Here is a 14858-nt window from a genome sequence, read left to right as displayed (position 1 = left end):
CTCGCTATTTCAAATATAAGCCATTGCCAGCGCGGCTCAGCATTTATTTCATACTTCAGATACTTCTCATGCTCTGCTAGGTCAGGGGCTATAGAAGATATTTGAATGCATGTCTAGTTCTGCAATCAATACAGCTAATTTAAGCTATCCTCTAACAGGTGAGGTAAAAGATTAGTATTTACGTCTGGGATTAACAAGTGAAAATAGGCCATTCTGTGATATCCTCAGGGACACAGCACAGTTCAGGGTTTAAGGCTGAAGGAAAATCTATTTTGAGAAAGGCACGAGTCCAACGCTTCATTATGGACAGGCTTGCATCCCGTTAACGACGACGCTATCTCCATCTTCAGTTCCCGGAGCATCATCTCTCTTTGGTGATATAACACTTCTTTCCCCACCAACCTCAATTCTATCAGCTGAAGGTTTCTGCCCTTCCCTTTGTTTTTAAGTGGAGCTTCCAGTCACATTTACTTTGATTACTGTTTTGACAGATACTAAAACCAAGATCAATGTGCCTGTTTTTCTGTTGCAACCATTTTGACTCTAAGTATTCAACTAGATCATAAAATCTCACTGAAACACTTAATTCAGAACCCAAAAATGTGTGTACAAAAACGCCACTACTGTTATTCTACAGGGTTCAAAATTGGCCATTTTGCTTCCCTATAAATTGGTCAAAATGAGAAAATACGTATTGTTTTGTTCATTTCCTTTTCCCGGTTCTCTTTAATTCAGTTTTACTTCCTTCGTTCTTTTTAATCTCCTCCACCTCGACACTGATATTTCTTTCTGTAGATCCCTTGAATGACGGACACTGACATCCGTCCGTGTCCACAGTTTAACACCTTCATTAAATCTAACGTCTTTCATAAAAAGCCAGCACACCTTAGGGAATGAGGAGCTTGATAGATGTTAGCTAACCTCATTTTATGACCAAATCCCTCTTTTCCTGTGGCTCTAACATTTATTTTACCAATTGTTTCTTCTGGTCAAGCATCATGATAAGAAATACAGTTGAAGTCCCATTTTGTTTCTTTCACCACCCAACATTTTATTTTGATAAATTTCAAACATACAGAAAAGTTGAAATAATTGTATAGAGAATATCCATACACCCACCCACACATATTCTACTATGAACATTTTTTTATATTTGCTTTATTACTCAGCTGTGCATTTGTCCATTCCTTCATCCGTCCATCAAGCCATCTTAAATTTTTGATGCAGTAAGTGGCAGATATCAGTATACTTCATCTCGTGTATCATTAACTAGAGTTCTATATTGGTTTACAGTTCTCTTTTTTTTCTTTCAAGTAGTATATACATATAATAACCTGTACAATATACATTAATAAGCTTGCCATTTGCTGAGTTTTGGCAAATGTTTACACCAGTGTAACCTAAACTTCTATCAAGATAGAGAGCATTTCTATCACTTCAGACAGTTTCCTCAGGCCTCTTTCCACTGATTCTCACCCACCCTCCCCTTATCCTGGGCAACCAGTGTTCCAATTTTTTTCCACTACAGATTGGTTTCGCCTGTTCTAGAACTTCATAGTGATGGAACCATAAAGTATATGCCTTTATGGGCAAGACGTCTTTTGTTCAGCATGATGTTGAGCTCATCCACATTGTGTGCACCAATAATTCGTTCCTTTTTACTGCTGAGGGCCCTTCTCTGCCTCCTCCTACTCAATATGTCACTTAAGTTGTTTTATTTTTTTCCTTCATAATTTTATAATCGTAAGGTCTTACAGATGGAAAGAACTTTGGGGTCATCTGATTCTATCCCCTCATTTTACAAAGGAAGAAAAAACCTCAGAGGTATTAAATAATATGCCCAATACAATAGAAGTCACAGTTTTGGGAATTAGGACTAGACCTAGTATGATTGAACAACCTTTGACTTCATGTTTTTTCCTCTGTGGTCAAGCCCTGGTGATTTTGCCTTAAGATGACACTTGTATTTACCCCTTCCTTTCTACTGTGTTTGCCAATATGGTCTCTAATTATATCTAAACTGGTTTGTCACCAGACTAATCTTTTTCCCTCAGGTCAACCCTGCGCTCTTTGTCTCACTGATTTCCCTAACATGGACCTTTCATCAGGCATCAGGGACTCCAGAAACTTCAGTGGTCGCTGTTGAATCAGGTCCTAAATTCTCAAGGATCTCCATACTCTAAACTCATCCTAACTCTTCCGCCTTATTTCTCACTCTCCCCAACCTGCACCTGCTCATCAGGATGGTCTCACCATCCCCTGGATGCAGGTGAACTCCTGCTGTCGTTCCTATGTTCGTTCCTTATTCTGGTAAACCAACCCCACTTCTCTCCATTTAGCTGCTGACATTCAGCTCATAGTTCAAAATCCAGCTCAACTCCAACTTCTCAATGAAACACTTTGTAATTTCTCTCAACCGTGGTGATTTCTCACTCCTGCATATACACTGCAGTCTCTCTCTTGGCAGTTGCCATTTGTGCTAGCCTTCATAACAGATAAAACCCCAAATCTCAGTGGCTTAACATCATAGAAATACTCTTGCTCCATAATGACAGCGTGTAAGTATTCTTGTATTGCTGATGGGGGGGTGGGGGCGCTGTGCTTGCTGCAGCCATTTAGGAACCCAGGGTGATGGAGGCTCTGCCGTCGTTAACACAAGGCTCCCACAGCCGCCCAGGCATTGGAAGTTGGAGAAAGAGTGGAGAAGACACATCTGCTTCTTAGCCACCTCAGCAGAGTAGGGACATGTCACAGCACTTTAGCTGGTGAGAACGAGTCACAGGGCTCTACGTTCGCCAGGAAATGTGCCCCCTGACTGAGCATCTGCATCCCGGGAACTACTCTACTCCATAGAGGCAAGCACAAATCTCTGAGGGGCAGCCAGCTCCTTTGTTACAACGTTACACTGTCCTGATTTCTGTTGCTGGTCTCCTTACAAGGAGGCTACAGCCCGAGCTGGATTTTACACTGTAACTAAAATTTCACAAATGCGTACAGCAAAATGAGAGTCTGACACTTAGTGTATGCTCAGTGAATGTCTGTTAAATAACAGAATAATTTAGTCTCTTTTTTTAAAGTTCCTAATTCCTAAGTTAAACAAGCAGGAGAAATAAAAAATAACAAATCCCCAGGGATTCTGTCTTTGTCCTTTTTATGGGCACATTTGCAGTGTCTTCTTTACTTAACACACAGAAAGTGAAGTTGAGCTGGAGTATCTTCATTTAAAGAATGATAATATTATTTTCAGCTTCAAAAACTATTTTCAACTGCTGCATCTTATTTCCCTTTCTTTTCCTAAATCTTTTCTTTTATAGAAAAATTGACACATAAACAAAAATAGAGTGAATATTATAACGAAATCCCATGTACACATCACCTGCCTTCAATAGTGATTGCCTCATGACCAGTCTTATTTAACTATATGCCCTACTCTCCTCTCAGACTAACCTTTTGAAACTAAACATAAATATCATGTTGTTTCATGTGTAAATATTTCCATTTGTATTGCTAACAGATAATGCCCCCCCAAAACCTCACAATACTGTATCTCATTTAAACAGTAACAATAATTTCTTATTATCCCTAAATAACCCAGTTAGTAATCAAATTTCCCCCATTTAAAAAAAAAACAATTCACGTGTTCAAATCAAGATCCAAACACTACATTTCAAACAAACCTCTTAAATATTTTAAAAATTACCGTTTTTCTCTCCCTTCCCCATTTTTTTCTTGAAATTTATTTGTTGAAGAAACCGAATCATTTGTCCTACAACGATTCTTGCATTCTGGATCTGGCTGATTCGATCGTTTCTGGTTCCTATAACAGTGTAATGTACCTCTGTCCCAGCGTTTCCTGTAAACTGGAGGTAGGTCTGGAATCTTGATCAGCTTGAGGTTTGATTTTTCATCATAGGTGGGTTATGTACCTCCATCAGAAGACGTGTATTGTCTGGTTATCTCTCTTTTTTGATGTTAACAGTTATCACCGGTTTCAGAGTTGTTACCCTGATCCGTCAATTGTAAAGTTCTCCCTCAGCTTGTCACCTGTGGTCTTGGCCACCTCTGATGGTCATGACCTAGATCCATATTTCATTGTGCACATCTTATGTCTTTTTACAATAAGATCTGCCAAAGTTTTGAAATATTTTATTATTCCTTTTCATCGTATAGTATTAAATATATTTAAGACATTTAAATTTTCCCTTCCAATCATAATAAAGGGATAAACAATTGTTTGACACTTAACAAAGTATTTTCACACACAGTATTTCACAAATATTATCTGACATGAAAAATGCCTTAGAGGTAAGCTGGCTCTGTGACCTTGGGCAAAGATCTTCATTTTAGGGATGAGGAAATAATAATAACCATCTCTCCGATTGTTGTGAACATTCAACAGGTTAAGTACATGCAAGCTGCTTAGCGCAGTGCTCACCGCGTCCTAGTGAGAGTGAAGTAAACATCTGGTACTGTTATTACTCATATTGTTGTGTTGCTATCTTTCAGTTTTAAGCTATTATGTGTTTTAACTAACTTGTTTTGTTTTTGTTGAGATTAGCAGGAACAATTTAATTACTATGTTCCCATACAATTTCATAGTCTCTGACCCCCGGTCATGTAGCTTTCACTGTTGCTTACTGCTAAATATTACTTAAATGCTCTGTTTTCTTTATTTATAGGAGACCAAATAAGAATCATTTTCTACTCCCCCCAAAATAAAATAAAATAAAATAAGATGTTATTTAACTTACACTGTTAGGCTATCCATACCATGTTCTCCTTTATGAGAAGGAAAAAACAACACACTTTCACATATTTTATATGATAAGCTTTTAATGTTTTAGAATAAACCTTAACGTGGAGTAGTAGGGCTTAAGGGACCTTGCAGAGCCATCTCAGCACTTTATTTACAGGTGAAGAATCTGAGGACTAACCAAATTAAATGACTCATCCAGCTTGTCCAACTTCACGTGACCAACCAATGGCAGCACCAGGACCAATACCCAGATCTTAAATCAAAACCAGCCCTGATCTCCAGCCTCTTTCCATTATACTGCATGATGCTAAACTATTTTCGGTGTCCCTCCGTCCGTACTCAGAACAGCACTCTACAGGCAACAAGGTCACTATTGGGGGTTAAAAGTGAGAAACATGAGCCGCAGGCTTGAAGACGCACAAATGTCAGTGGAAGCAAGTAAAGTGGAACCCAGGAACCCACCTCTGTTTAATGACACTTGAATAACAGTGGACTGTAAATGTTTGTAAGACTAAATGTATATAATGTGTATATACGTTAATGCCTAGACATAAAGAAAAATGACAGCTATTTTCCACTGACGCAGTATGCATAGTAGTACTTGTCTGGTTACACACAGGCATATATGATTGGTAGAAGTGCAAGGCAGATTTTATGTAATTTTTGACTCTTGGGGTTTTTTTTTACTTTTAATTGTGGAGAATTTTAAAGATGTACAAAAGAAGACAGGATAGTACAATAAATCCTATGTACACATCACTCAGCCCCCATATCCATTAACCTAATGTCAATCCTATCCTATCCCCTCCCTCATGCACTCCCCTCCTTCTATTATTTTGCATCAAATTACAGGTGTCATTTCATCTTTAGATATTTGAAGTGTATTTCTCTAGAAGACAAAAACACACACAAAAATAACCATGAGATCCATTATCACACCCAAAATCCTAAATATAATCAAATAGTCATTATTCAATTTTCCCAGTGTCTCATAAACATCAACTTTTTTAGTTTCTTTTTTTTTCCCAATTATTTTATTGAGGTCATGATGGTTTATAACATTGTGTAATTTCAGGTGTACATTATTATTTATCATTTTCTGTATAGATACTTTGTGCTCACCACCGATAGTCTACTTTTTATCTGTCACCATATGTATGTGCCCCTTTTCATTTCTTTTTTTTGAATCAGGATCTAGTCCCCCACATTGTGATTATTTCTCCTTAATCTATATGTTACTTCTCTCTTTCTTGTCTCCTTGCAATTTGCTTGTTGAAGAAAATAGATTTTCGGACCTATTGCTTTCTCCATAGTCTGGATTTTGCTGCTTACATGCCTGTAGTGTAGTTACGAGGCAGCTTTAAACATTAAAGCAAATGTCTGTGCATGTTATTATCAGGTTTCACCAAATTTGGCGGTATTATTTTGGGCACTGATGATAACAGCTGGAGGTCAGGGGAAACCGCATTGCTGGTGGACCCCGGTTGGCCGTGAGCGCTCTGTGACGGGGTAAGGTGTGCTTGTCAGTGTGAGCAGCTGCTGCCAGGCTGAGAAAGCTTGTCTAGTGCCCCAGTCCTTTCCCGCTCTCTCATCTAAATTGTGCCTCTTGTTGTATGGTTTCACAGGATCCTCTGCTTTTCCTTTATGGCTATTGTCATGACTGGTAACTGTAGTGGACTTTGACAATTTATGGTCAGAGAGGTCAGGGGTGCATGAATGTAACTTGTGTATAACTGAATTCTAGACAACCCACAAAGCATGGTTTCCAGCTGGCAGTGGAAAACATAAATGCGGCAATGCATGATAATCATTTCCACATTAGAACTTTTCCTCTTGTGACTAAGCACCAAGTCAAATTCAGTTCTTCTTCCTCTTCTCTTCTCCCTGGGCCAGGGTCATTCCATATATATGCTCTTCTTTACTCAGCCCTCACCTTTAACTGGGGCTCAAGCTATTTCTTCATCCTGCATTCATCCTAGATTCAGAGGCTTGTTGTAAAAACTCTGTGGTCAGTCGGTCCTCCAAACAGACAAGAAGAGGAGAGTCAGAGGAGGCAAGAGTAGAGTATAGATGCAAATGGATGCTGAGAAGGCAGCCCTGGCACCCTGACCCCCACTGGGGCGAAACCGAGGGCAGTAACTGCAATACCCAGATTCACTTAGCTGGACCTCAAGTTTGGAATAGCACCAGACACAGGACACCTGTGCAGCAGGGACTGAGCGAGTGCTGGCCCATGGGATGAGGGCAGCATTATAGAGCCCTGCACATGCTGGGGTGGTATGGGGAAATTGCTGAGAGGTTCTAAGTCCCTAAAGGATTTGAGGGTGGTGGCAAAATGGCAAGAGGTCCAGGGAGCCAAGAGAGACTGAGTGTGTGGACCTTAAGGCTGGAAGCAATGGCAGGGACCCTGGACACCAGCAATGGATGCCAAAGACCACGTGTGATAAGCTGCACCTCAGCTGATGCGACCACGCTACAGAAGCCCCCCGCCTTCTGATGCTGGAGGGTGGTTAAAGCCTCCTGGGGAAGTTGGCTCATCCTCAAGAAAAGGGGAAACAGAAGAAGGAGGAAGAAAACTCTGAATCAGAGTGAATATTTACTAGTTTTAAATGGAAAGAGACTGAGTTATCCTCAAGTGGCAAGACTTAGTTAATTTTCCTTCCATCAGCAGAAAGGCGACTCAAGAGCTAAGTTTGAATTCCATCACAAAAAGATAAAGGCACATTCCAGCACATCTGGGTTGAACCCTTTATACAACTCACATTTATGTGTTTTTTAAACGTTTATCTTCACCATATTGTAAGTTTCATGACGACACATACTACCTCTTTTTTTTTTATTCTGTATTTTAAGCACCTAACTCAGTGCTTAGCACCTGACAGATACTGAAGAATTTATTGAGTGAATATTAGACCCACACATCAGAGCTCCTTCCACAGCTCTTGATGCAGAGCAAGCGCATTATAAATGATCTTTTTTCTTCCTTCCCAGAAGACTATATATTTCTTTGGGCACCGTCCATCTTGCCGTTGAAAGCCAATTCTGTCTTGGCTGGCTCTGAAGGTAAATCTGCTTTGGTTGTTTTACGGGAGCAACTTAAGAAACTGAAGACATAGTTTTTGTCTTCCCTGACCTTACTCTGCATCCAAAAGGTATATTGCATGCAGCAGTAGCCACAGCTGCAGCTGCCAAGGGTCTGTTCCGAGGAAGGTGCTGAATACTCGATAGTGACCGCCCCACCGCCAACATAGTCCTGGCCCCTTCATTCAACACTTTCTCTCATTTCCCCTCCCAGGTTGAGATCTGGCAGTTCTCGTTCTCCTCTCCTTTTTCTGGGGCTCCTCTCTGGTCTGCTCTTCCCACTTTCAGGGCAGAACACCTGGCCAGAGTGGAGCCATGTGTCCTGAATAGTTCTCATTTCAGGTAGGGTCATCTTCTTTGGAAAAACCAAAAAGGAATTGTATAAAATATGCCCATATGCAATTTGATATCTATATCTTTAAATCCTTAATTTGTATTTTGCCTCATTTATAAAAGTATTTGAGATAAGCCTTAGTAAAACATTTGTTGTAAATAAATTCACTTACTAGTAAAAAAATCAATGAGCTCTGATCTTAACTTGGAAAATATGGACCCCATAGTACAGTATTCCTGAACTTGCCTGATAAGAGTGACCTGTGCGGCTTGTTACATACACAGATTTACTCAGCCCTTCCCTGGATATCGATTGGGTGGGCCTGAATTTTCTTTTTTTTTGCTTTACCTAATTCTTTTCATCTGATAACTTTAAGAAAAATTGCCAATGTACATAGCAAGGACTGGGATAATGAAGACGCAGGGGAATAGGGACACAAGTTGGGAGGGAGAGACAAAGGAATTTCTAAGTGAAAAGGAGTTTGATCCAGCACTCTTTTTTCTTTTCTTGGTACAAATCTATCTGTATGAATGCTGATAATCAAAAAAACGCAAGGCGTCGTGGAAAACTGATAATATTGATGGTGGCAAAAGATACGGAGCTATCAAAGTAAAAGAAATAACTAAAAATGATGGTCACGTGCATCAAACAGTGCTAATTACAGTCATTTCAATAATCTCCTTGCTGTTGTATCTTATTACCATTCAGCACAATTAAGTGTAACGTGAAATGCGTCTGATTAACTGAGCTGTAGGTTTTATTTGGTTGAACGGTAACTTGTCTTCTTCTGAATACCTATTTATATCTTTATATAATCAGTCTTCATAGGTAGTTGTATATGACTGTTTTACCTTTTCAATTTTAAATAATAGAAGGAAGACTGCACAGATAAGACCCTTTCTTCTTATTTTTTTGAAATTTGAGGCGAACACCTTTTAGAGTAGCAGGTCACCCATTTTATAATCTCTGCCTCTTTTGAGAATTTTGTATGGTTCTTCCCCAGGCCCCCTAGAATGGAGAAGCCCCACACTTCAAAACTTACTCCGCTCAGTAGAGAACAGTACTTACAGGAAAGGAAAACCCCAAGCCTTTGTGCTGCGAGGCCTCCACGCTCTGAGGTCTTAGTCGCTTTTCATTCTCGGTGGTCTCAAGACCCCAGGAAAGGAGAGTTTAGGGAGGGTGGTGTGCGAGGGGTGGGAATAATGAGGGCTCTGCGGAGCTGGATGCGCTGCTGCTGCAGGGAGACCTCAGACATGGGGGTGTGGGGGAGCCCGGTGGAAGTCAGCGGTCCAGAGACTTCCAGGCCTTCTGCGTTATCATCCCGTCATAGTGTCCATTGCTTAAAAGGTGACATTATTCAAACTAATAATTCCTAATGGACACAATCTTTGTAGTATGAATCTCTCCTTAAAACACGGCATGATATGAAAGAGGGTTTGGGGTACAGGTTTTTGGGCTGTTGTAATCCCCTCTCCCAAGAGTCTGTCCTCTATTGTTTCGTGTCACAATCTGGCTTCTGGCCAGAGACAGCATATTTTCTAAGCCTCTTGCACTGAAAACTATTGTCATTCAGAAAAACTCCCAGTTGCCCGGTACTTCCCAAACGTTGAGTACTTTTAGAGGTTTGCGGCCGTGCAATCGTGTCTATTCATTTAATGTTACCCCCTCTCTGTCAGCTTTTAGGAAAATGACAGAGTGGTGCTGGCTGAGCAGGTGCTGATGGAATTCAACTTCGAAGGACCTTGATCATATCGTCCGGAAAAATTAAATGTTGGCTTCCATAGACTTGCAGTGCTGCTGCCCATAGTTACCAGTCTCATGGTTTCCTCTCTTTAGACGTCCCTGCAGAGTTTGGGACATCACTAAAGAAGGAAAAAACAATGCCTTCAGAGTTTGCCACAGCATATTGTCAGGAGTTGGAGGAAAATGGCGTTGGTAGGAGAGGCAGACTGTATTAGAATTATTGGGGCCCTTGGCTGGGTTTCCTTCTCGGCTGATTCAGTCCCTCCCTTTGTGTCTGTCTATCCATCCGTGAAGACGGATAATTACACCTGTTCCTCACTTGCCTCGGAGGGCCGTTAGGGGGATTCATTCTGAAAGTCTATAAAGCTCTTTGAGCCTGGAGAAGTATAATTACAAGAAAATATATTGTCACTGCCGTGGTCCTTGCACATCTTAAGTGATTCCAGTCACCGATATATTGATGAATATGCATTATCCAGTTTCATTCCATAAAAGTCGGCTCTTCGTGCACTGTGAGTTTTCCCCAAAGTGTGTATGTCTAAAAGGAGGAAGTTGGAGAATGGATTATTAGCCACAAATGTAGGTTTTAAATAATCCATTTTCTTTTAACTCCCTTGTGTTCAGGCTTGACGCTACAGGAGATGAGCTAAAGAGATGACATGAAGTCAGCACGATCCCGTCCTGCACCAGGCAGGCTCTAACATTTTTCTGGCTCAAGATCAAAAGTGATCACTTGAGTCAGAAAAACTTTCTTCAGGTCAGAAACATTTTTTTTTTTAAGTTTCCCTGTAAATCTTGGCAAATCACCTGGACCTTTTTAATTAATGTTTTCCTAAAGATTTGAAAGAAAATCAAAAGTAAATTGACGTAAATCTGTAATGTCAACTGTCAATTTTGTAAGAGGCAAGGCTATCAGAGATATATAGGAAACACTAGTTTCTTCTATATAGGTAAAAATCTACATAGGTAAAAATCATTTTACCTATTATTAAACTTGCAATGTCTTTCAAGAAGGAAAGCTGCAGTTGTTTCCTGAAAATTGCTCAAATTTCATTAACGGTGCTAAAGTTGCATCAACAATGTGGGAAACAGAGTGAGAAAAAGTACAACAAGTATATGTAGACTCGGAAGTCCAGAATCAAACGATCTGTGTTTTCTTCTGTTCCACAGCACTCATCTCGCCCTCCTGTTATGAAAGTAAACAACCAATGTGTGTTAATGCCCTCTCTGTGCTGGAATGCTGGTGCTCAGGGGTGGTTCCCCAGACCAGCAGCATCAGCAGTGGCTGAGTACTTCTGTTAGAAATGCCAATCAGAAACTCCGGGGGCGGAATCCAGCCATCTGTGTTTCAACAAGCCCAGGAGATTCCCGTAAGTATTAGAGGGGCCTCTTGGAACTGGAATTTCACAGGGTCATAGCAGGATGGGGCCTGGGCTGGGCATCCTTTGGGCAGTATGGGTCGTGGCTAGACACAAAGAGCACAGAGCTCATCCTTCTGACTTCTTAGGGGGCTGCTCCTAAGTCTAAGAGAGCTCAGGACTTGTAATTCGGGAGGGGAATTAGTCCCCTGGGATTCAGATCTCATTCCAGATAAAATGCTCAAGTGGGAGACATTCCAACTTGTGGTTAATACCGTGTGTCCCGAAAACAAAGCTTTTCTCTATTGCTCTCATTACATTGGTTTATGGAGGTGGAGGAGGGCCCAAGTTGAAGAGAAAAGGGGCAGAATCCTGAAAAGGATTGGGTCCCTATCATTACCGTCTCTTGTCTCTACTACCCCCTCCCACAACTCTTTTCCCCTTTTCCTCTTGACCTCCGTGCGTCCCACATGCTCTCTGGTGAGCATGGAGAGAGGTGAAGAAGTGAAGGTGAGTTATGAGCTAGAGATGGCTCAGAGAGAGCATGCCCCAGGCCAGTCCCCTCTGTCCCCCATTAACCTGAAGATTCTGATTCCCAGGGGCGAGTTGCTGACCGTAGCTCACCGTAGCTATTGGGTATCTGAGCGCCCTCCGTTCTCCCTCTCCCCAGACAAGGAGCATTTCCTGGAAGCAGAACTTGTCTCTCACTGAAACAGGACGTGACTATGAGGCGTGTTCCAATTTCAGCTGTTGGCGCCCCGGCTGCCAGGAGGAAGCCGCAGCCCCAGCCCCATCCTTGGTGGAGAGTGCCGGAGAGCGCGGCTGCTTCCTGAGGCCGGCAGAGCATTCCAATCTTCCTCACGCAGTCTTGGCCGTCAGACTGGGGACTAACCCTACTTGGAGTCGATATTCCTGCAAGAAACCTTCCCTTAGGAAGTTTGATCTTTGCCACATCACAGAGACAGGGAGAGAGTAGGCCTTAGTTTTCACCTGTGGGTTAATATTAATATGTAAATATATGAAAGAGAAAGCAGAAATTGAGTGGACCCAGCCACCTGAGACCTTGGGGTCTTTATTTATTCCAGTATTAATTGTTTTTATGAGAGGATTATTCAGCTGCACACACTGAAAGGACAGAGGACAGAAGGCTCCATTTACCTAGGCTCCATATAATCAAAATGCAAGGAGTTTTAGCATTTTTCTAACACCGAAAGAAAACTTGGCTAAGGTATTTTAAAGCAAAAATTAGCAACATTGCTTGAATCTTAGATTAGATAGAAGGATTTAACGCCCCTGAAAGAACTCTCAGGCATTTATCCAGTGGTCTGTGGGTAAACCTCCAGTCAGCTTTTTGAGGGGAAATTGGGAAGTAGAAGTGAATTGCTGTTTTTTAAAACTCCCTCATATTCCATAACCCACAATTCCATTTTCCTGGGGTGCTTTGTAGAATGTGTCTTATCCTGCTCTAACGGGTGTCTTTCACTGTTAAAAGTTGAGTGTTTCCTTGGTGACTAGAGTGGCACTTTTTCTCCTGAGCCTGTCTCCTCGTAGGACCTTGGTGACAGGGGTTGGTGAATGGTTATCTTTCTTGGATTATCTTAGTGCTGGTATAGTTCAGAATCGTGGAACTGTTTATAACTAAAAGAGACTTTCAGGGATGACAGTCTGACTTCTTTTATTTTCAAACAAGAAAACCAAGTCCAGAAAGTTTGTGTGACTTGCCCAAGGTCACAGAGTCTTGCCCAAGGTCACAGGAAGGCAGCTGTGACAAGAATTCAAGCTTCTCCACTCTCAGTCAAGGACTGAGGACATCACCCTATTGCTTTGCTAGTTCTTTTGGTTTTTAATACCTGAAATTCTTTACCCTCTCGGGACTTGCCGGAGCGTTTGGCCAACCTGGTACAGATAACAGGCTTTTTCTCAAGCGATGAGGTTTTGATCCTATCAGAGAACACCCAGACGGGGAGCGAGCTCTCTGCTCCCAGGGGTGGACACAGATTAGATAGACATTTGGAAGGCTGGACGCCCGGAAGGAAAGGTGACACATTACAGGGTTCGGGCTGCCCTTATTACTAAGCATTCTGATGGCGTTCTGATTCCTGATGGCATCCTGCAGGAGAGAGAGAGAGCTCTTTCCTATTGACTCTGATTTGTCTCCACAGTCTCTCTAACAACAGAGCCAGAGGCCAGTCTTGACTAAAAGGAGATAGATACAGATCGTCTTTTTAAAGAAAAATTTTGCAATGGCGGAGGTAGGCTCCAAATCTGGGAAAAGTTTGGATTTTTGAGAATGAATACAAATTAAATGCATTTCAAAAAAATTAAATGAACGTAAGGGGGAACATTAATGGAACCCTCCATAAAATTTTAAAAAATCACCTACAAATCTCAATACGTCCACAAATTATTTTCAGAAAACAACAGGGGTTCTAAGAGACTGAAGCATATTCATTTTGATGAGTAACTGCTTGGGTCCTCTTGAATGTACTGGGCTAGTTTCTATTTCTCTGAAGTAGTCTTTATTATTTATTATTATTTATTTATTATTTATTATTTAGCATCCCCGCCCCCCAAAAGGTGCAGAGGTTTACTTTTTTTTTTGGCACAGTAAAATCTTTTTCAAAAATATTTTCTATGCTATGGATTTTTTTTGGTAATATCTCAGGTCAAATCATATTCCTTTTGTATATTATGATTCATGGTAAGATAAATAAAAAGTAAACCACCACCAAAATTTAAAAAGAAGCTGCTTAACGGAGATGATCTTTAAGTGGCAACTGAGTCAGTGTGTATTCATGGACCCTTGATCAGTGCTCGCAGGGACTGTTTTGTGCTGAGAACAAAGACACCAAAGAGATAGGGCCACTGGGAGGAAACTGGAGGGAGTGAAAAGGCTCCCCAGAGCCCTGGAATCAGGAAATTCCCAGCCCTAATTAAACTACAGCCAAGTGGAGGGAGAGCAGCAGAAACAAAATTCAGAACTGCCAACAGGTGCAAAAGGCAGCAAACGCACCAGTCTTAGCAAGGAGAAACATCTTTCATTTTCCATCACCTACAACGCCTTCTCAATGTAAAATCTTGTCCAAGAAAAGAGGTTCGTCTGATTCAACAGCTGAAGGACAGCCCGTCATTCCCCTTTCCTCCACAACTGACACTCACTGGAGGGACCCCAGAATCCTCTGAATTGGAGCGTTACATCGTACAGTAAAATATTTCATTTTAATCAAATTTATTTTCCTAGGGGCATTCAAAAGGGCACCCTAGCCCACCCCTTTAGTGATTTATTTATGTCGTTTTCATTTATTCAAGACCCTTGATTGACTGAAGCAGCTCCTCCAGGCACTGCCCCTCCAGAGGCGGTGACAATAGGTCTTCTGTGGAGGGAACTGCTGGGAACGCTTCAGCTTCAGTGAGGCAGCTTTCAGAGGGAGCAGAGCTGTGGGCCCCGCTGCCAAGATTTTAATGAATTGCTTCAGATATTCTCTCTCATGGCTTCCACTGTGTTTAGAAATCTGAAAGAGAAAAAAAAAAATCTGCGTACAGAACACATGGCATTTGGACATTAAAAATCTGCTACACACACAAA

General features: G+C 41.4%; 1 long non-coding RNA gene across 2 annotated transcripts in view; it reads left to right on the top strand.

Annotated features, from left to right (window-relative positions):
- LOC123285572 (uncharacterized) overlaps positions 1-14858 on the top strand; it is a 90669-nt gene extending 75811 nt beyond the window's left edge. Inside the window, exons 2-3 of one of the 2 annotated variants that reach the window (XR_011502253.1) lie at positions 11085-11284; positions 11943-14858. This is a non-coding gene — a long non-coding RNA (uncharacterized lncRNA). The remainder of the gene's footprint in view (positions 1-11084; positions 11285-11942) is intronic. The other variant, XR_011502252.1, reaches the window with a different exon arrangement.

The sequence above is a fragment of the Equus asinus genome, chromosome 1, assembly GCF_041296235.1.
Source record: "Equus asinus isolate D_3611 breed Donkey chromosome 1, EquAss-T2T_v2, whole genome shotgun sequence".
Classification (NCBI taxonomy): domain Eukaryota; kingdom Metazoa; phylum Chordata; class Mammalia; order Perissodactyla; family Equidae; genus Equus; species Equus asinus.
The sequence above is the reverse complement of the archived record's forward strand: the minus strand, read 5'-3'. Positions and strand labels throughout refer to the sequence as shown.